This window comes from Phycodurus eques, chromosome 5 (assembly GCF_024500275.1).
Source record: "Phycodurus eques isolate BA_2022a chromosome 5, UOR_Pequ_1.1, whole genome shotgun sequence".
Classification (NCBI taxonomy): Eukaryota; Metazoa; Chordata; class Actinopteri; order Syngnathiformes; family Syngnathidae; genus Phycodurus; species Phycodurus eques.
The window spans coordinates 2,204,943-2,228,385 of NC_084529.1; the positions used below are offsets into that span (position 1 = coordinate 2,204,943).

Here is a 23,443-nt window from a genome sequence, read left to right on the forward strand (position 1 = left end):
CCCTCCCTCTATGTGTCCATAAGTTGAGCAGCCAAGGTTGGAGGTTGGTGGGGTCTAAAGTGAGCCATGCTACTTGAATAGTTAAAAGATTTGCCTGGGCAAAAGACTCTCATTTGTAACAAATGTTAAGGCCCCCCTTCTCTGCTTACCGCTATGATGACTAAGAGCTGTAACAAGGAATGATGAACAGTCATAGGGGATGCTGAACTCGGAATGATGATGAGAAAGTTCCTATTTGTCATGCAGTATCAACGTGCTGCTCAGAATAGCTCTTGTTAGAATGAAGACCGCTAAAGTCTTTTTATTAATTCCCTCAGGGGAATCTGTGAGTAAATTGTTTTGTTGTATTGATGTTGCAATTAAATTCTGACGCCAAGCCTTGGCATGGCTTGCAAACCTACCTTTGAATAATTGTTTTATGGCTAAAGTAAAACATCGCAGGCCGCGCAAGCAAGCTGGATACACGACTCAACATTTTTTTTAATAATATAGTTGGCCTATGATTATTGATCTCAGATTAGTTTGTTTGAAGATTGACACAATCAGTCATCTTTCATTTCAATCCAACATTTGAAATATTCATTGGAGAACAGTATTTGCAGATGTAGTACATTTAATGGATGAGGTAGAGTAACAATATAGACCGATGTTTGCATAATATATGTTCTGGTACACACAGTTGAACTACAGTTGTTGAGTGTTTAAGTTTAAATTTGATTATCATTGGGCAGGTTAGATAAATCGAGTTACTGACTGGCTGAACATTGTAGCTGAACATTGATTGTCTCATCTTGTACAACTGGAACCAAGTGTGACCAGTGACTAAATTGCCCCATGTATGGTTCCACTAAACCAAGGTTTCTTGATATTTTCAGATCAAGAGCCAAATTAGTAATTGAGGCGCTAAACTTAGTAAACTATATCTTGTAATGCCATAACATAAGCATAATCAAAGTACATTAAAACAAATCTAAAAGCAAGCCCTCATTAAAGCGGGTACCCGCTTGATTCGTAAAACAGCTTCCAGCATTTTGCTATGTAAATCTGTGATACAATGCATATTGACCCATAACATAATTTTGTTTGGGAAATTCTGCCCTAAAGGGCATAGACAAAGCGCATCAGAGCAAGCCTCATAACTCTCCTGCCGTCATGGGTTAAATCCAAATGACCCATTTTGTGCAACAAAAAAAAAAAAAAAAGACAATTGGCGACCAATTCAGGGTGTACCCTGCCTCTTGCCCAGAGTCAGCTGGGATAGGCTCCGGCATGGCCGCAACCCTAGTAAGGATAACCGGTACGGAAAATGGATGGATGGATGGATGGTTCTCTCAGTTGATGCAGAATATCTGTATCTAGATCTAATGACTGCTGCAAACTGAAAATGACAAAGACTGCTATGAATTATTCTGTTTACATAAGGCTCTTGGTTTAATTGTGGTACAACCTTTTATGAGTTGCAGTGACATTACCCAGTGTGGCATCTGCAGTGGAGCTGCTTAACCATAGTTTGAGTGTATTAAACAAATACTGCTTGCTCGAGATGTTAAAAATAAGCAACCTAGAAAACCATACTCTGTTGCACTTGTTCTGACAGCCATTATTATGTCACTATTTTTGAATGAAGAAATGTGCGCGGAGTTCAAATAAGCTTAAGAATCTAACCAGCAACATATTTACATCAAAAGTTGTAACATTCTATTCATTACAGCTATTTTAATCAAGGGACAAGATGTGATGCCTCCATCGCTTTTCTCACACAATTCTTTCCCATTCTTGCTCGATGTAAACATTCAGTCGCTCAACAGTACGGGGTCTCTGTTGTCGTATTTTGCACTTCATAATGGGTCACACATTTCCAATGAAAGACGGGTCTGAAATGCTGGCAGGCCAGTACAGCACTCGTACTCTTATACTACAAAGCCACGCTGTTGTAACACGTGCAGAATGCGGCTTGGCATTGTCTTGCGGAAATAAACAGGGATGGTCCTGAAAAAGATGTTGCTTGGATGGCAGCATATGTTGCTCCAAAACCGCTATGTACCTTTCAACATTAATGATGACTTCACAGATTTGCAAGGTACCCATGCCATGGGTAGTACCACACTCCTATACCATCACAGATGCTGGCTTTTGAACTTTGCACTTATACCAATCCGGATAGGCCTTTGGCTCTTTGGCCCAGAGGACACAACGTCCATGATTTCCGCCCAAAATTTGAAACGTGGACTTGTAAGACCACAGCACACTTTTTGACTGTTGTCAGTTCGTCTCAGATGAGCTCGATTCCCGGGCCCAAAGAGGCTGGCGGGGTTTCTGGGTGTTGTTGATATACTGTATGGCTTGCACTATGCATGGTAGAGTTTTAACTTGCACTTGTTGATCGAGCTACAAATTATGTCAACTGACAGTGGTTTTCTGAAGTGTGCTGAGCCCACGTGGCAAAATCCTCTACACAATGATGCCGGTATTTAACTCAATGTCACAGGCATTCAATGTTGGTTTTTGGCCTTGCCGCTTATGTGCAGATATTTTCTCCAGATTCTCAGAATCCATTGATGATATTATGCACCATAGATAATGAAATCTCCAAATTCCTTGCAATTGTATGTTGAGAAATTCTGTGCTTCTGTTGGGCTATTTTCTCACGTTGTTGTTCACAAAGTGGTGAACCTCCCCCCATCCTTGCTTGTGGACAACTGAGCCTTTTGGGGATGCTCCTTTCATACCCAATCATGACGTTCTGTGAGTGCGAATGGTTGTTTGTTTGTATGTGGCCTGCGATTGGCTGGCAACCAGTTCAGGGTGTACCCCGCCGCCTGCCCGATGATAGCTGTGACAGGCTCCAGCGCTCCCGCGACCCTAGTGAGGATAAGCGGCTCAGATAATGGAAGGATGGATGGATGTTCATCAGTTTGAACATTGAACATTAAATAAATTGTCTTTGTAGTGTATTCAATTTATTATAGGCTGAAAAGTATTTGCAAATTATTGTATTCTGTTTTTATTTATGTTTTGCAAAACGTTCCAACATCATTGGAGTCTGGGTTTTTAGGACAGTATAGTATTCTGATGCTGGTGTTATTTCTTACGGACAGGATGCGTAACTGTTGTGTTGAAAACAGCAGCATTAGTGGCTTATATTATCATCTCGTATAATTACATATACGCAACAAATTGATGGATAACTAGTTTTGAAATCAGAAGCCTATAAAAACATCCATCCATTTTCAACACCGCTTATCCTGGTTAGGGTCACGGGACACTGGAGCCTATCCCAGCTGACTTCGGGCGAAAGGCGGACTACACCCTGAAGTGGTCGTCAGTCAGTCGCAGGGCACATATAGACAATGACAACCATTCGCACTCGCATTCACACCGTCACTGAGTGGGAACTGAACCCACGCTGCCTGCACCAAAGTCAGGCGAGTGTACCACTACACCATCAGTGACCCCTATAAAAACAACTATTAATAAATGTATTTTAAAAGGGGGATTGGTACCAAAAAAAATGCTTGTAATATCTCCACGTTATTACAAGGGAAGATAATTTGCAATTTGGATATTTTCGCAATAAACATGAAGTCGATGCACATGATTTGCTTCCGCGGACCACAAAAAATGATGCGGTGGGCTGGATCTGGGTCCCGGACCACCAGTTTGACATCTGTTTGATACTATTCATCTGTTGCAGTTTATTTTAAGCAATCAGAATTGTGCATACAGTGACATACATGTACTTCTGTTAGCAGCCATAAGTGAAAAAGGGCAAAGCGCCTATTCAGATTTCTCCAAATGCAGATTTGATGTCAGATACTCGCTGTTTATGGTCTTGAGGTCATGACATTGTGGCAGCACCCCTTGAGCTTCTGACGGGGGTGCACCCCCATATGTTCATGAAGCCTGCCCCTTTTGACCTGAATTCATCACAGTTGAAATCAGAGCCAGAGCCTCTGTAAACTCAGAAAGTGCACTTGAGTTTCCATAGAGGTGTATAAAATAAATAAATTTACAATTTGCAAAAGTGCTGATGAAAGGAAATAGTTTATTTTCTTGTAACCGGGCCAAAGGGCATAAAAGCTTTGATCCCAAACTCCCAAAAACTGCAAAAAACTTTGGGGTCCTTAAAGGATACTGTTTTATTTGTTCAGGCCTGTGTAAGTACAGCAGGTTATTTTCAGGTGAACTATTGTCATTCTTCTGTTGGTGTATTTTTTTTATTTCCAAAGTTGTAGTTTAAAAACAAAAAATGTAATTGTACGCTTGTGTGTGTGTGTGTGTGTGCTGTGCACTGATTTTTCTCTCAAGTGCGTGCCTCTCTAATAACTGAAGCTTGTGTCATGTCAAGCATAATTCAGCCTTGCAAAACTTCAAGTTCATGTTACTTTCAGTTTAAATGACAGCGCAACAAAATGCTCTTCACATAAGCCAAAGTTGGTTTACTGTTGCACTCCATCCTTACACCCTCCAAGAGGTGTTGACGGCGCTTAGAGGTAGATGGACTAATGGAATCTTGACACCTCCTGAAGCACTTTATCAGAACATTACACACACCACTCAGACACATACCATCTCTTTTCACCATCCTAGTGTCTTTAACTGTCTGAGTTTCTTTAGTGCATTTCCAGCTTTTGGTATGGCATTGGGCGTGGGTTCTCTGTGTACATTGGTGGTAAATGATGTGGCCACGCATCCTTTTTGCAGCTTTAATGAACTCTGCTGAACCAATCAAAGACTCACTTTCCCCGCTGTGCTTTTCAGCGAAACCACAAAGGCCACCCAGACATTGCTGCAACCCTCCCCCATTAAATCCCCCCTGCCCCAAAAGGGGAAAAATGGTCACTTCAATAGCCTACGCAGAGGTTGTGCAACGTCACCATAAAAGCTAACCCACCATCATGCAGCATGCTTTTAAAACAGAACACATCAACGCCTGCATATTTACAGGAACTTCATAAATCAGAAATTCAGTTATAGGGTTGCTGCCATTTTGACTTAGCTACTCTGCAATTTCAACAGCAGAAATCCACTATTTTAGTGCTCATTGTCGAACCTGGCAAATGTTTTGTCAGTACAAACCACTGGTGTGACACTTGCTGAAGAGATTGTACTTGTGAAGGAATGATGTCAAGTCTGGGAGGTATTACACCGGCCTTTCGAAATGAGTTTGTCCATTCATCATATTTTGGTGTCGTTGCTTCCAAGTCTCTCTAATACTAGGCGTCAGGCCAGGGAGAGGGATCCCTGATGTGTGCAGTAATGATCAGGATGTGATTCAGTGTGGCTTTCCATTAGCTAATAGAAAGTACAACCCTGACAATAGAATGGACCAGTCTTGGAAAGAAAGTGAACAGAAAAAAATAAATAATAAGGAGCGTAATTAACAGAAAAGGGAGGGTCTAATCAGGATTCCGAGAGATTTTTTTTTTTCTACTTTGAGGGCAACTTTAATTCCGTTGAATGGCTTCAGGACCTCACGCAAACGGAGGGACAGGAAGGCAGACAGACACAGTTTGACCATCAGGCCATGCTGCTGCCTGCCACCTAATAGGACTGGATTAGTGGGAAGGAGATTGGGGGAAGGGCATGAGAGGGTATGAGGTCAGTGTGGGAATAAGTGAAGGCAGAGGTCATAAACACTGACTTGTTTTAATCTGCATCTGTGTTCAGCAAATTCATCTGCTACCTATGATGTCTTGTGTACTGCCTGCTGTCTTATAAAGATTATCAGAAATATGCCACAAGCAACTTTTCTGACTGCTTCTTTTTTCCAGAGGTCATGTTACCATTGCAACAAATGTTATATTGTTAATAAGGTTTTTGTGTCATGGGTTTGAGAGACCCCAAAAATCAGTCCACAAATTTCCAATTTTGTGGACTGAAATAAGACACTTTTTTATTTTATTTATTTATTTATTATTATTTTTTTACTACACTTGAAGATACTTTTCAGGTACTGAGTGATGGTTTGAGCTCATTATTGCACCAAAACAAAATTAAGACCTGAATATAAACAATATTAAATAAGTGCACTGCTGTGGGCACTCATCCTATCTGATCCAGGAATATCACTTCACAACCTTTCAGTTTTATCTGGTTGGCTTTAACACAATTTACACAAAAGGTTAATTCATTAACAATCAATTACTCCTTGTACACTCTGTACTCTCTAGAGTTATTGCTGCTTAAATCCAGGAGACTACCATTTTACTTACCAAAATCATTGCTTAATCAAGGCTCCCAGAGGGTTGCAGGAGTAAAAGTGGCATACACAAATCCCGGTGTGCTGCTATGCCTCATGTACTAAGTACTGGGTTTGCTTTGCTTCAAGTCATGGATATGTGGATATAGGATGCTGGGAGTCAAAGAGAAAAAGTGCACCTTTTGGACTTGGATCTGTCAACCATAATCCACTCCTCCAATTGCCAGCAGTCATGCATGATAAAACTTTGAGTTCTTCTGGGACTTCTTTCTTTCTTTCTCTCTCTCTCTCTCTCTCTCTCTCTCTCTCTCTCTGTAACTTTCAATGTTTTTTCCCCCCATGACAAACCACTAAAATGTAGATACATGTTGGTGGCACAGCTATTATTTTCATTGGAATTTGTTATGGTCTCTCAGCAGGATTACTCAAACGCTTGAGTGGTGTCTTGTATTTAACGTGGATTTTGCATTTCTGAAAATTTTCCATTTTACGTCCCTATTGTGCAATGCTGGTCAGCTGTTTCGATGAGTAACAATAATTTTATTGTCATTGACTGTCAAGTCATGTAGCTATTATGCAATAAATGAAAAGAAGGCTGACATACAGTGTCCTTTTCTGTCATTGTAGGATATAAAATAATGCAAAAAGCTGTCAACAAACGTGATAGCCTAATTGTTATTAACTAACTGCATTTTATAATCTTGTATCTTGTGGTGTTTAGTTCAGTCTACCTTTCACAGACTTGCTGTTGGCGACTCTTTGTCCAGGACTACTTGACCCTTTGGTCACCAAACCCCTGACCTCTGGGCCGGTCCTTGGTTTGACCAGCGCCCGGCTCTGTCTGTCTTTTATTTTTTTTATTAGATTTTATTTTGTATGTCTATCTTTTGAAAATTGCAGAAGTGCATATGAAGTCTTCAGGCTTTTTGCTGAAATTTAGACGTATTATTATGGTTACAATTCCATGCAAAATAAAGTTTGTCTCGTAATATCAGGCAGGGTATCTAAAAGCCAGTGTAACACATCATTTTTGTAAAATCAGTCACATCAAATCAATGACCTTGCCTTTTAGGATGAACATTTACACATTGAGGAAAGGAGTGTACAAGTCATGCTGCTAATGATGGAGTGATGAAATATGGGTCAATACAAAGTAATTTAAGTTCTATAGCAATACAAATGACGTAGATGTTTTTATGTTTAAATCCTGTCAGGGACTTGCATGTACTCTATGCGTTTGCAAATCCAACCATCCATTTTGCATAACGTCTGTTCTGTTCAATGTCACCAGGAAGTTAGAGCTTATCCCAGCTGATATAGGGTGAGGGACTACATCCTGCATCATTCAAAAGTAAATCACATTACTGACGCATTCAGACAGGCAATCCTTCACACTCGCTTTCACACCTGCTGGCAATGTAGAGTCTCCAATTAACCTAACATAGATGTTTTTGGACTGGGGGAGGAACACTGATCACCTGAAGTCAACTCACAAAAGCATATGCAAAACATGCCAACTCCACAGTCCCCAAAAACCTTCTTGCTGTGAGGCATTAGCACAAACCGCTCAGTCACAGGGCTGCCAGAGTTATGACTTGCCACTTGGAAATCTTTGTCCTGTCAACTGTCTGTGTTGAATTTTTTAGTAGTATGTAGTGCAGGTCTTTGCAAAGGAGCCTCTGCATAGTCCTGACAGCCCATCTTATGTTATTTTTATAGGAGTGACGTGAAACACAAAGCAGTTAGTTTTTTTTATGACAGACTGGGCGGAAATAGAATGAGCACCGAATTTTTCGGACTATAAGGTGCACTATCAACGAACGGGTCTATCTTCATACGTATTGCGCAGCGGATTCTAAGGCGCATTAAGCGAACCAAAACAGTCAGATAAGTCACTTATACACACACCATAATATTATGTTGAAGCGCAGTAAGTATTACTCCGCGAGGCTCCTCACTACGGTAGCCATAATGCTCCGACAATTCGGCTTCGTAGCTTACCAAAGTCATACTAAAACATTTTGACAGATTTTTGAGCGCCGCGTATACCACATAAAATCGGTTCGAGGTCAATAAGCACAACCAGAATTCATACATATGGCGCACTGGATAATAAGGCGCACTGTCAATTTTTGAGAAAATGTAAGGATTTTAAGTACGCCTTATAGTCCGAACAATATGGTAATACTACTGGCCTAATCTTGAAAAAAAAATCTTTGTATATTTTTTTCTTTTTTTGCTTTATTGTCCATTCTAATCAGGATGTAGTACTATATTACTTAATCGCTGTATCTGTGTACCCTAATAAAAAAATAAATTAAAAAAAGTGTGTATATTGACTTTTCAGCTTGCTCACATCCACTGTGGACATGCCTCATACACTATCGCTCTCTTTTTAATCAGGCCATGTCAAGGACACTGCCATCTCCCTGAGGGGTCTCATGTGTTAGTGGAATATCTGATGGTATGATGAGCAGCAACCTGGCTGGGTCTGTGCCACATGCATAACTCTGCTTTAGTCTCACACACCGTCACAAAAGGCTGGGGTCCTTCCCTTGGCTCTGTGGGAGACTGAAGAGAGAAAGGCCTCGTCTTGCTCGTTTTCGTGGAACAAGACAAAGAGCACTGAAAGCTGAGCTGCCTGGTCTTCTCTGTCTTTTCTTCTTCTCCTCTCTCTTTGTGCATTGCTCTGAGCAGCTGCCCTCAAGTCAATCGCATTCTCTAGCTGTGGCTCGGTAATCCTAAAGCATTGAGTGGATTTATGTGGCGCTTTGGTCTATGAGTATAACTGGGATTTAGTTTTTACCTGTACAGTCTTGTCAGAGTTGTGCTCATGCTTTAATGATTACGAAGGCCTTTAATAAGATGCTATATGACAATTTTTTTTTTTTAGTAGAAAACATGTCACTCCTTTGCCTGGGAGTCATCTCTCAAGTTGGCTGCTGGTATTCAGAAAATGGGAGATGATTGCCCGTTCAAGGCTCCCTGTGGGTAGGTGGGAGAGGATAACAGCATGTAACGCTGTCACTTCCTCCATAGTGGCATACTATTATTATGTGGAAGTGCAGCCTTTGAGAAGTTTCCTTGTTCTCTCATCTTCTCTTTCTCTGTAGTAGTTTGTGTTAGAGCTGATCATTCAGCATTTTGTGGCCTCCGGTTCCCCGAGAAAAAAAGAAGTCGTCGTTGTGGATATTCCCCAAGGCTTAGTTTTCACGGCAGATAGCTTCTGAAAAATCAATTAATGCTGGCTGCGCCTTGAAGGGGACTGGCTGAGCTGCAGCGTCTGCACACAAGGTGGGGGTCACTCAGTCTGAAATCAGAGCAAGGAGAGAAATGTGTGTTGGATATTCGTTGTTGCTCTTCAAAAACAAGGCATGTTGAGGAAAAGGCTACCAAAGTTTACTTCATTAATACCAGATAAAATAAAGGTCTGTCATTATTGTTTGCATTGTAGCATAGTCATCAATATGACAAACATGCATTTATCCTACCAAATGTCTTTGTCAGGAAATATTTCTGAGCTGATTTAAAGTTTGGGGAGAGAAATGGAATATGAATTTGTAACAATGAGTCACTTTAAAGCATCAAATTTAGCTGCACTGCAGCAGCCTCATTGTTATGCCTTCTTGGTGCAGTTTTGGCTCGACAGAAGTTGTGTCAGACGAGGGGGGAAATCCCCTCTCCCTTTTTAAGGTAGTGTTGAGCTGACAGATTGGTGATTTACACTAAAAGTAAGTCAAATGTGATGTTTAAACAGGGCATTTTCAGATTTTCCAATGGCGGCGACCGCTGGAGCCATCTCATCCTGGGCCGCACAGAAAGCAATTCGCGATTCCGATTCTTTTAGGGGGCTGGGTCAAAAAAGTTTTAAAGTGGTTAAAATAAAGGGTGTCCAAATTATGAACATCCATTTTCTTAGCAGCCCGCAGCGTAGACTAAAATGAACATTTGAATCAAGGTTCTTTATAACCAGTGTCAATATCAAACATATGAACTAAAAGCCAATGTGTGCGGAATTACCGTATTTTCACGACCATAAGGCGCACCGCATCAAAAGGCGCAGTCTCAGTTACGGGGTCTATTTCTGTATTTAACACATACATAAGGCGCACCGTATTATTGGGCGCAGGCGTGGTAAAACATACGCTAGCTTAAAACATACGGGAGCATGCATGCACGCTGAAGCAATGTTTTTAAAAAGGCAGCGGGAGCAAAACTGATTTCGGTTGTACTTTATTGAAGTATTGAACAATGTACTCACGTTATTGTTTGATCAACCCTCATCCACAAATCCAAGTTCTCAATCAATCACGCCGGGTTCCCTCTCGTCATTGTCGGAGTCAGTCTCGTTGACGTGCGCCCTCTTTACACGGATGTCCAGCGGTTCGTCAAGCCTCCCGGAATGATGGCAAGCTCCGAGTTATTGCACTCAGTCGAATGGTGACTGTAGAGACGCTTCTGTTCTTTGCTCATTAATCCATTGGCCGAGTCTTCCAACTCGGGCCACCTCGCCTTGTTTCCGCGTTTTGTTTTTCTTTCTTTTCCGCGGAAACTCAGCTTCGTCTTCTCGACTTGGCGAAGCTAGTTTTCCTGCTTCCTCCACTCGCGAACCATGGATTTGCTGTTCTTGAATTCTCTCGCAGCTGCGGCTGCTCGATTCCCATGTTCCTCTGCGTGTCAAATAACTCTCAGTTTAAACTGTGCTTCGTAAGCGTGTCTCGTCCTAGGTGCCATTTTCAGGGGTCCTTAGCCAAAACCGATGCACATACCTGAACGATATACCTACTGGGGGTGTGTCTTTAGCCTCCTCTGTCACGCGCACCCTCCCCCCTTTACGTCCGCATGCTGTCCTCAGTCACGTCCACCTTTCCTCTATATAAGCAGCGTGTCGGCAGGAAATGCTCCCAGTCAGTCAAGCGGAGCGCTCATTAAAGTCACACAACAACATTTACAGATTTTGGAACTCGGTGCACACATAAGGCGCGCCGCATTATATTATATATTTTGGAGAACATTTAAGACTTTTAAGTGCGCCTTATGGTCGTGAAAATACGGTAAGCCAGTTGACCTAATATTCATGAATTAATGTTTCAGCTAAAAGTTAAATATAGCATTGTTAAAATAGTTATTTTAAGTGGTGCATAGCTGCCCCTGTATTCTGTTTCATCACGTCAAATGGCTTATATGTGCAAGTTCTGACTCTTATTTTCAGCTTGTAGCCTTTTATTTTGAAGGGTACGCACCGGAAATCAGCATTTTGGCACGAAAAGTAACTTCACACGGCACCAGTGATTTTCTTTCTTTTCTTTTTTTAATTAAATGATTTGATTATTTTCATTATTATTATTTTTTTCTGTCCAGTACATGTGTCGTGTGTGCACATTGGTCATAAATGAGTGGCGATTTAGCTCTGCCAGCAGCTTCTTTACAGATACGCTTTTTTATTTTTACTTTGGGGAATGAAGTTACAAAGAGAGTTACAAATGAGCTCACGAGAAGAACTAAATACAAGCAGTGATGTTCAGATAGAACAGTGGATTCAATTGTTTGTTGTGGATTGAACATTGGCTCCTTTTATACAGAAAGAACAAAGCAGGAATGTCAGGCTGCCGGCACAGGGGACACTGTCCAAGGCCTACCTAGATGTTATAAATTGTGTTTACAAACGGGCGGCATGCTTTCTGAAATCATCACATACAGTACTTGGATTGCATTGCACCTACTCTTTCAAGTTTATCTTAACTAGCCAACTAACCTGATCGTAGGTATACAGTTTATTCAGATTTTCTCTAACATTTTTATGCATTTGCAGCAAGGTCAAAATAAATACATTTAATTTAGCCAGAGCTAGTCAGAAATACTATGTTATTAAAGTTAGTGAATGTTGCCCCGACACTAATATCCTAATCATTCCCTCTCCCTCTCCCTCCCATTCTTAGAGGAGACTTGCAGTATATGCCCTTGCTTCTGGAATTACAGGCCTGGTCTTGAATAGTAGATTTGTCTCTCCCAGAATCCTCTAGCTCCTCTGCTGGTTTAACACTATCAAAGGCCCAGAAACCACACATCCTTTAAAGGCTCTGTTTTTTGTGGCAAGGTAATGGGAGGGGTATATGTCGCAAAGAGGGCTCATTATTTAGACAGAAAACAGAGGACCAGTGGATGCTGTTTTTCTTTGCTGTTTAGTTGGTAAAGCACAAACAGAAAAGGAAGGCAGATGTTTCCCATCTGGGTTTATTTTCTGGACGTGTAGTATCTGTTCTCCTTTGCTAACGTGTGCTTTGTTGTTGCTCTTTCTGTCTCTGGCACAAAGGAGATTCTTTCAAATGTAACCTCACTGGCCCAACCGCAGAAAGGAATGTGTATGATACTATCAAAATAGTGGTAATTAGTCTATTCATTACGGCTAAGGATTCATACGTTTTATTTTATTATAAGATTTTCTTGCTTTAGGATGTATGTGTGTTTGCTCTTTAAATAGAGCAAAGCTGCTTCACTGCTGTTTTGCACTAATCAATCACTTACACAGCTGTAAAACATATGGTTTGGCCAAATTCCAATTGATGTGGAATGTATCACACAATAAAGCAGAAAGCTTACTACGTGATTGGCTAAAGTGATTGGCTCGGAGTGGTTTGAATTGCGAGATCAAAATGTTTTTTTTCTGGTTGTGTATTGACGTTCTCCATCTTTCTAAGTGACGCTTCAACCATATCTGTGTAAATCACGACCTTGTCTATCGAGACTGCTGGTAGGGATTCCAGCTGGCTTCTGAGCCAGGAGCTGACTCTGGTTGAGAGGAGGGGTACACCCTGAACTGGTCGCCAGCCAATTGCAGGGCACTTATAAACAAACAACCATTCGCACTCACATTTACACCGATGGGCAATTTAGAGTTTTCAGTGAACCGACCATACATGTTTTTGGTAACCAGAGTACCCAGAGAAAACCCACACAGGCACGGGGAGAACATGCAAACTCCACACAGGCGAAGCCGGATTTTGAACCAGGGTCCTCAGAACTGTGAGGCAGATGCGCTAACCACTCGTTCACCGTGCCGCCACGTTAAAATAAATTTTTAATTTAATCAAATTTAGCAGTCTTGAACACACCCATACAGATTTGAGGGTAGTCCCAACAGCTTCTGGTGCCTTTAGAAGCCTATGATATATAAGGGATGGGAGACCAAACTGTCCCTTATGAGTAAACGTAAAAAAATGCATACTAAGTCGGGGATGATAGGATATCCCAGACCTTGTAAATGACATGACATGAAACAGACATGAAGGGCCTTTCACATTCCCTGTTACCTAATAACTGCAGGTGCACTCTTGTTAAGGTTTTATTGTGTATACTCATTTATGTGCTTTTACAATTCCTCCTCTTCCCAGTGGCAATTAAATCCCTCAACAAACAATTCTTACTCACGCAGTTTAAGGTAATAAAAATGTAGATATTTTTTTCAAATCCATACTGGCATGCTGCAATTATAATTGGTTTTCCCTTGAGTGGAAGTTAGTATTCCTTGAGTTGAAAGCTTGTTGACTTTGATAAAGATCCTTCTTGAGTGATGCTTGTTTTAATTATTTATCTCATCACCAAAGAGGTTTCACAGTATTGTTACCCAAAACAAACATCTAAACTGTAAGAGCTCAAGGCTTGTTACAGCCAAGACTTGACCCGAGGCCAGCTTTCTTGAGAATAAGAGGCTTCCTTAACATTTGAGTTTGAGCCCCTTTATCTCGCTCATCACTTAATATCTTCAACCAAAAGCACAAACGAGGGACAGATGTCTGAAAAGTGTTTTTCTTCTTCAGTCCATATCTACCTTTTTTAGCGTTCGCGCTGTCTGTTCGCCACCTCACCAATGGCTAATTGAAACAGGATGCAGCGAAGGAAATATTTTGCCCACGTTCGTAACGCTGGCAAATCAAAATTGCCTGCGTCAAAACTCAAAAGCCCTTCCTGATAAAAGTTAATGTGAGCACGCTCATTAGGCCGTGTGTGAACGGTATTTTTCAACTGCTTCGTAAAATGCTTCAGTCCGCAATCCAGCTGCTGCTCTCTAAGCTGTCAGGCTCACGGGCTTTCACCGCTGCGGGGAGCAGCGCATTGGGGAAGACAAGACCCGACCTTGTTTGTCACTGAATTGAAGCATGCATATTTATTACCGCAATGTACGTTTGAAGTGTAGATGGATATTTTTATGGAAAAAAAAAGTGAGAGTTTCCTTGGCAGTATGTTTTGGATCATTATCTTGATGAAATGTTCACCCTCGTTTCATTTTCATCACCCTCATAGATGGCAGCAGATTTCTTTCAGGAATGTCTCGGTACATTTGCCCATTCATTCTTCCCTCAATAATGTGAGGTTTACCAGTACCATTTGCTGAAAAGCAACCCCACGCCATCACGTTGCCACCTCTGAACTTCACTGTTGGTATGGTGTTTTTAGGGTGATGCGCAGTGGCATTTCTCCTCCAAACGTGGTGTGCATTAGTGCATTATGGCATCCAAACAGTTCAATTTTGCTCTCATCCGACCAGACTATATTCTCGCAGTATTTAACTGGCTTGTCCAAATGTTGTTCAGCAAACTTTAAACGAGCTTTGACATGCTTAATTTGTTTCAGCATTGACCATCTGATGATGAAAAACATCAAACTAGTGTCCAGATCAAATAGAACTTCTCGATGATTATCGCCAGCTGAACAAAAGTGTGGTTACTTTTCTCAGCATTCAACTCCTTACTGCTATTTCATTTGGATCGAAACGTATAGATCACAGTTATGTCATTGGTCATTGATCTCCTCTTCTACACGTCTCTTTTCTGTTGAAAAGTTCTCACAGCAGCTGTGTTTTTGGCTCGGGTGCCAAAAGCCTCCATTTTGCAGGAATGCCTTTAGATTTCAGTTGCATATCACTTCATATTTTCTCACTGAGTTAAAATATTACACTTGTCTATAATTGTCTAGCCTTACGTTTATTCTCACTATTAGATCATGGTGAATTTGAACAGTAAGTGCACTGTATCACTTTTTGGGTTCTGTCCTTTTTAGTTGTGTTTGTCACTGTCAGATAAAATCTTGAATATATATATTTTTTTACTGTATTTTGATTTTGACTCCTTTCCATCATCATTTTCATTCTCATCTCTATAGGACAGCAATAACAAGTAAACAAAGTTGTTGCTACATATACTGTACATCTTGGAAACTAGCTGTATCATACTAGAACCATATTTTTCATAGGATCATTACATTTCTTATTGTTTCAGCAGTTAAATATAAGCAGATGATTCTTATTTAACACTGATCACAGTAGCCTGCATCCCTGTGGGTTTGGAAGTCACAAGCATGTCATTCACATACTGTAATGGGTTAAGCACAGCTAATTCTTTAATAATTTCAGATAAAATGCTTTACAAAGCAGCAATGATCTTTATTTGACTGTGCTTCATGAAATTCTTTTTTTCCAAACCATTTTTAATCATGACTGACAACAACATGTTTTTATGTATCAGTCACTGGTATTATATTACAGATGATAACTACAAATGAAGCGGTACAGTGCCGTGAAAAAGTATTGCCCCCCCGCCCCCCTTTTCAAATCCTTATATTTTTGCATAGTTTCCCAATTTTAAAGTTTAAGAATCAGGGGTGTCAAACTCAATTTCACCACGGGCCAAAACTCAAACCACACTTTAGGTCGGGGGTCGAACAGGATAAACATTTATTGAACACACTAAAATGAAATGTTTTTTGAACATAAATATTAATAAATCAGACAGGAATATTATTCCACAAGAGATAAACTTAACATTTATATAACTTAACAGAGACTCTGCTCTCTATAAAAATATCTCTTGTCAAAATTATAAAAGTTACAACTATGAACACGCTGCAAAAAAACAAAAAAATAACAATAAAATTAAATAAAAAATATGCTTTTCCACAGCAGTAAAAAATAAATCACAACATTATATAATCTTTGCTCCTGTGCCATTTTATAAAAATAAACTGAAACTTTAAACATCTTTTCAATATTTTGCTCTTGATAGAAATGTTCCTCTCAAAATTATATACAAATTTAAAATATGAGCATGGGCCAAATAACCCCGAACATAAAAAAATGTGTTTGCTTTGCAGCAAGAAAATAAAAATAACAAATCAAAACATTCAGTTTTCTTTGCTCTTATGCTGCTTTGTCAGAGCTGGATGCTTGGCATCTTTTCTTGGCAACAGTTTGGTGCGAGGTTCTGTTGTGTGGAGATTCTCAGGATGGACTGCAGGTGTTCATCAGTGAGACGACTCCTGTGTGCTGTTTTGTTAATCTTCATCACTGAGGACAGCTTCTCACACAGGTATGTGCTACCAAACATGCACAGGGTGTAGATAGAGCTGAGGCATTGCTTCAAGAATGGAGCGAATAAACTGCGCGGGCCCTGCAGTGTCGTACTTTGCCTTTAGTGTCCCATTACGCTGCAGCTCTATCAGCTCCATCTGAATCTGTACAGGTGCAGTTTCCACGTCGTCGGTAAATGGGTTGCAAAGCAGCTAGAAATTCATTTTTTGTGCTTCAAAGTTTCCAAAGCGCCGTAACAAGTTGGTGCGCAGTGCGGTCAGTTTATCAGCAAAGTGCGCATTAGGGAACGTTGTTGCCGCAACTTGGTTCAACATTACTTTGCAACAGGGAAAATGAGGCAAGTTGTACTGGTGCATCCATTTCTCCCATAAGAGCAGCTTAATTTGAAATGCCTTCACTGCATCATACATATAGTGATCATGCGGTCACGTCCCTGAAGCTGAAGGTTCAAGGTGTTCGCTATCTGTTCTGCGACAATAAAGCTTGCTTTCACAGCAGCTTCATTTTGTATTTTTGCTCTGGTGAAAAACGTCTGCAGAGATGTCAGATTCTTCTTTAACTCTTCTACTTTCTGTAGCTTCTGCTCTGCATTCAGGTCTTTCAGCGTATCCTGATGTTTTGTCTTGAAGTGCCGTCTTAGATTAAATTCCTTAATTACAGCCACATTAGCTCAATTAGTTAGTAAACATATACTCAGCTTCCCATCGGTTTTGAAAGGCTCTGTTTTCAGAAGCAGCTTTTCTTTTCGCCAATGTTAAGGGCAAGCTTCGATGTTGCAATAGGGTTATATGTAGACCGTAACAGACCATTGGCTTGAATGATCTCCAGACAACAAAATGACACGATCCAAAGAAATTCCAGAACAGTCGGGAAATGAAGTAATTGACACCTATCAGTCTGGAAAGGGTTACAAAAACCATTTGTAACGCTTTAGGATTCCAGCAACCCATAGGAAGAAACATTATTCTCACATGGAGAAAAAATGGAACAGTGGTAAACCTTCCCAGGATTGGCCGGCCTACAAAGATGACCGGAGGCCACAAAGGAACTCAGGACAACTTATAAAGAACTGCAGGCCTCCCTTGCTTCAGTTAAGGTCAGTGTTCCTGACAAAACAACAAGGAAGAGACAGGGCAAAAATGGCATCCATGGCAGAGGTCCAAGGCGAAAACCACTGCTAAACAAGAAGAACATAAAGGCTCGTCTTAACTTTTGCAAAAAAAACATGTGAATGACTCACAGGACTTTTGGGAGAATATTATATGGTCTGACGAGATGAAAGTTGAGCTTCTTGGAATGTGTGTGTCTCGTTACATTTGGCGTAAATGTACCACAGCATTTCAGAAAAAGAACATCATACCAACAGTCAAACATGATGTTGGTAGTGTGATGGTCTCGGGCTGCTTTCTCCTTCAGGAACTGGACAACTCGCTGTGATTGATGGAACCATGAATTCTGTTCTTTCACAAAAAAATCCTGAAGGAGAATGTTCAGCCATCAGTTTGTGACCTCAATCAATTTTTGAATGGCTTAGACAACAAAATGAATGTTTTGGAGTGGCCTCGTCAAAGTCCAGATTGATCCCATTGAAATGCAGTGGCGTGACCTTATAAAGGCTGTTCATGCCCGAAAACCCTCAATTTGTGCTGAATTCAAGCAATAAAGTGGGCCAAAATATCTCCACAGAGATGTGAAAGACCCATTGGCAGTTATAGAAACCGCTTGATTTTCATTTGTCGCTGCTTAGGATGGCCCAACCAGTTATTAGGTTAGGCCAGGTAACTTTGAATATGTTTCCTTATTAAAGGAAATCACCATTTAAAAATAACATTTTAAGTTCACCTGGGTTATATTTGTCTGATATAGATTTTTTTTGATGATCTTAAACGTTAAAGTGGCGAAACTATGCAAAAATATAAGAAAAAGAGACAATTCTCCAAGAGAGAGGGTTGCCTAGGACTGATCGAGAGTTTCTTCGCATGCTTACAGTATGTGTAATCTTAATCTGATATTTTCCCAGCATCGGTTTTCTTATAAGAATGGAATTTAACTTCTTACACTAGTAATCAATTCAAGACTTACCAGTAATACTGACATTAATCAGTTACAACTTTAACCTGATTTACTTTGCATTCTGCAGTGTACAGACACTGTAAAATAAATAGAAAGAAAATTGTTACATTTTAGTTTACTGTGTAATGATTAAGACTTTGCCAAAAAAGTTGCATCTAAATGTGAACAGGATAGCTTCACTATAATTATACTAGTACATGCAGCACATTGGCCGGTCTGATTTTTTTATTTTTTTTTGGAATGCTCAAAAGAATAAAGGGATGAAGATTTCCTTCAATATCAAACTAAACATCTGAGTGTGGCAAAACCACACTCTCTTTCCAGCTACTATTTCAGGGAAAGTTGTAAATGCAAACGCAACCCAATATTTTATGTGGTGCAAGGTGTCCCAGATAGTTGTTGGCAGAGACTAGTGAACACAATTCGTAAAAACTCTTAAATCTTTTCCTGATTCATTCCTGCATTTGCCGCAAGTAACTTTTTGTAAAGTGCTGTACTGCAAAAATAAGGTAGAAAGAGTGAAATGCTGTGTCTCTGTCAATCCAACAGTCGGTGAACTGTGAGTTTCTAAAGCCTTGTTTCTCTGGAGATGAAGCTTGTGGACTCACACCCATCTAGCTTACAAGGCAGTTCCTTTGACAGTAGAATTGGCACAGCTGCTATTTCGAACATATTTGCCCCTATGAAAGTGGCAATAGGAATTATGTGATGTGGCCAAATGTGGAACATTTGGATATCATCCAGTATAGAAACAAAGAGGCTATAGTCCATCCTGATCTCCACAGAGACCAGACGGTGCTCTTTCATTGTCTGTATCAGCACTGTGTGTTCTTTGGGGCACATTGACTGTAACTCCATCAGTCAGCTGGATTTGTTGCTGACAGCTTTATGGACCTTTTTATTTCTGCAAGTCACTCTTCTCTCCTGTCAACATGACAACAATGCCACATTATGAAGCATCATCAAGCTTGTGTAGATAGATAGTATTTGAGACGGTGGTTCTTTATCAGTATCGTGTACAGTAGAGGCTTTTATCCACACATTTTACAGGTGCACTTATCTCCTCTCAGCATTCTTGTTTGAAAGGACTCACACGAGGCTTTCATGTTCTACCCCAACCACGCTGGCCATATGCAAATCCCTCATCGTACACTGTAGGCCTCCAGACACATTTTACAGTACAAAAGAAAACTGATGGATGGATGGCTTGACTTCAGAACAGCAGCTGTTCTTCCATTGCAGATGCTGCATGCAGCAGGTTAACATCCGTTTGTGTGGTTACTATGATATATATATACAGTGACTGTTGATGCATTTCCATTGTCAAAACTAGGTACTTTAAGTTACCTGAGATTTGTACTAGTAGCTGGTCAGTTGAGGTTCCAAGCATGCCAATCACAGTATGTTGCGTAAACCAGTGCTGGTTGCTCTTCATTGGTCAAGTAAATTTGCTACGGCTAATCTTTACATTAAATTTGAAGTAAAACTAATATTTGAGGCTTCATGGCTAGAAATTACAAAATCAAGAGTACAGAGGCTCCACCGGACCAACAGTCTGTTTTCTTACAGCCTGCCCTCAGTCTTCTTTGGAATAAAATGTGTTTCCTTAATGTGGCAAGCAGATTTATGCTTAGAAGTATGTAAATAGAGAGAAAGCAGAGCTATCGTGAGGGCACAATCTAAATTCAGGCCCAGAAACATGACAATAACAGAGCCAGAATTTGTAGATCTGGTGTTTTTTATTTGTTTTTATTTACTGTATTTTATTTTAATCACACTCCTATTGCTTTGTTGAAACGCACTTCTAGTCCTGCTATTGTGTTGCCATATTATATATTGTGTTGCAATATTATTCACATTTTAAAGTAATAGTTTGCACTCGTGATGCCAGGAATTCCTGTTTTATAGTAGAAAACGGACTTCTCCAAACTGAGGTTAGTAGAGCTAGTTTCAGTTATTTCGGTAATAGAACCTAATTTTAGTTACTTTCCAATAGGAGGGCATAATTGTCTTTCCCCCCAAAATTATGCTTTGGTCTACATTAGAGATTTTCCAATGAGATAAAGAAAGTGGATGTTCTGCCCCAAAAAAAGTGATACTTTATCAATATTGTAAATCGACACGACTGTAATAGCAACAATAGTGGGAATATTGAAATTGGTCTGATTGATATTTTCCAGTAGGGCTGCACGATTATGGCCAAATAATAAGAACGATTATTTTGATCTACATTGTATTCACGATGATTAATCACGATTATTCCTCATTCATTCATTCATTCATCTTCCGTTCCGCTTATCCTCACTAGGGTCGCCGGCGTGTTGTAGCCTATCCCAGCTGTCTTCGGGCAAGAGGCGGGGTACACACTGAAATGGTCGCCAGGCAATCGCAGGTCACATATAAACAAACAACCAGTCGCATCCACATTCACACCAACGGGAAATGTAAAGTCTTCAATGAACCTACCATGCATGTTTTTGGAATGTGGGAGGAAACTGGAGTATACAGAGAAAACCCATACACGCACGGAGAGAACATCCAAAGTCCATACAGGCGAGGCTGGATTTGAACCAGAGTCCTCAGAACTGTGAGGCAGATGTGATAACCAGTCGTTCACCGTGCCGCCCCCTGAAATCATGTCATTAAAATTTCTCAAGGTTATGTACTCGGGAAGATCTCCGGCTTCCCTTTCCGCCCCCAAGCCAGCGCTGTCAACATAAAAAACGTGTGCTTGCACAAGTGGGTCTTCTGCACGGAGGCAGCCAAAATATGGACAAAGTGGATACAAACACGGGTCAAACAGAAGTAGCTGTCAGAGGGGCCTTTTCTGTACACTCGTATGATAAAACCAAGGTTTTTTTTATAAAACAAAATTAACACTTTTCTACTAAGTCCATGTTAGAGAGTCACCCTGTGGCGTTCTTAATACCTCAGTATTAACACTGCCACCTCTCCACCGACATGCTGCGAGTAGCAACTTCAAAATAAAAGCTTCATATACTATATTACTACATTGGACATCAATGCCATTTTAGGCTTTTATTTTGAAGCGCGTTGCTTGCGCTCAATGAAGCTTTAACTATGTGTTCGACCCCTGGTGGCTGGCTGACTAGGTTACGGACACTACTCTATATGAATCATGTTCCTATGCCGCAGTGCCCGCAATTGAAATGTAAATAATCGCGACGATCAGGCTCATTTAATCGTGGCAGCCAAAATCACATGATTAAAATTCAATTAATTGTGCGGCCCTAGTTTCCAGCTATTTACAGTATCAGAATACCTTGCTAGTAAAGTCGCTATTCAAGTAGTCTGTCCAGGAATGACATACATTTTAAATGACATGTAGATGCAAAACCCGCTGAACCGCTTTAAATAAGTTGGTTACAAGAGGTATAAAAATTGTCTAAATTGTAAGCATTTTAAATGTTTTAAGATGCATTGTCTCCACTCATCAGTTCTACATATAATTTTCGAAGGATCCCACTGATTGCATATCTGCATATGCATATCATGTAAACGGAACAAATCATGGAAATGATATTTCACAAATAATTACTCACACAAAGTGTTTACTTCTTTCATCCATTTCACTTTCTATTTCCCCCCCACATTTGGTAACACAGATTTTGATTAACCACATAAAAAGTGTTGATCTTAACAATGTGCGATGTAGAATTTATTCATGGCCTCTGATATCAGCACTCAACTTGACCAGGTCAGATTGGGAACATCTGACGACTCCTTGGAGTGACCAGAATGTGTTGGTATTATATATTTGTGTCCAAAAGAAGCACTATATTCTTTGATGTAATCCAAGTACCTTGAGGCACCATTACCCCATAAACTGTAAATGATGGAAAATATGGTGCAAATTAAACTTTTCCCTGATATGGTTATCTTTGTCCAATGCTGATGGATGACACTGTTGTGCATGTTTTGTCAGTTTGCTGAGAAATAGAGCCTCTATAAACTGCTATCTCTTAATAGTGCACTTATCTGTTGAATTGCATAATCGTTCAAAGGTTTTTTTGAGATCATTGGCTACCCTTCTAGATTTTTGTCTCTGTGCCTCTTAAATCACACCATTACTCATTAGTTGTTTTCTTTGCTTGGGATATCTTGTCAAGACTCCCTTCCATTAGGATAAATGCATAATATTTGTACATGGCTCTGGCCATACATTTTGTGTGTGTGTGTTAGATCTCAGTTGTCCTGGACTTCTGGGCAGGACATTTGCGTGAATGACACATTTAAATTAGGGGGTCTCTGACAACAATGAGACCTCAGAAAAACCCTCAGAGCATACTTAGCATCTACATATACTGTAACTCATTGTGAGGCTTGCAGTTGCTTTCTTAAATCGATCGTTTTTCATTTGTAGTTTGTGTTCGTGTATGAATCATGTTAGATTCCCTTCCATTTATTTTCAGCCCTATTCAGTTGGGGGGCCACATTCACATCCAACAAAGACAGATAACCGCTGTTTTCTTTTTCTAAGGGGGTGTTTGAATGTTTTTTCAGTCGGATTTTACCTTTCAACATTTCCACCCACGAAATACAAATTGGATATCGGCAGATCTGAGTCAAGCGCGATCATATATGGATAAAATCTGACAATGTGACTTCAATGTAAGCAGACGATTTGGATCCAACCAATCATTGTAAGCCAAAGATCATCGAAATGCACAAGACTGTTGACAAATACATGAGTCTACCCAAACAACAAACCCGTAGTTAAGACTGAACGCTCGGTTGTGCATAAACCATCAAACATGAAAAACATTGTCTGCCTGTGAAGTAAT

General features: G+C 40.3%; 1 protein-coding gene across 6 annotated transcripts in view; it reads left to right on the forward strand.

The window, feature by feature from the left end:
- Positions 1-23,443, forward strand: part of srgap1a (SLIT-ROBO Rho GTPase activating protein 1a) — an 82,081-nt gene that overhangs the window by 1,691 nt on the left and 56,947 nt on the right. The gene's annotated exons all lie outside the window — the stretch shown is intronic.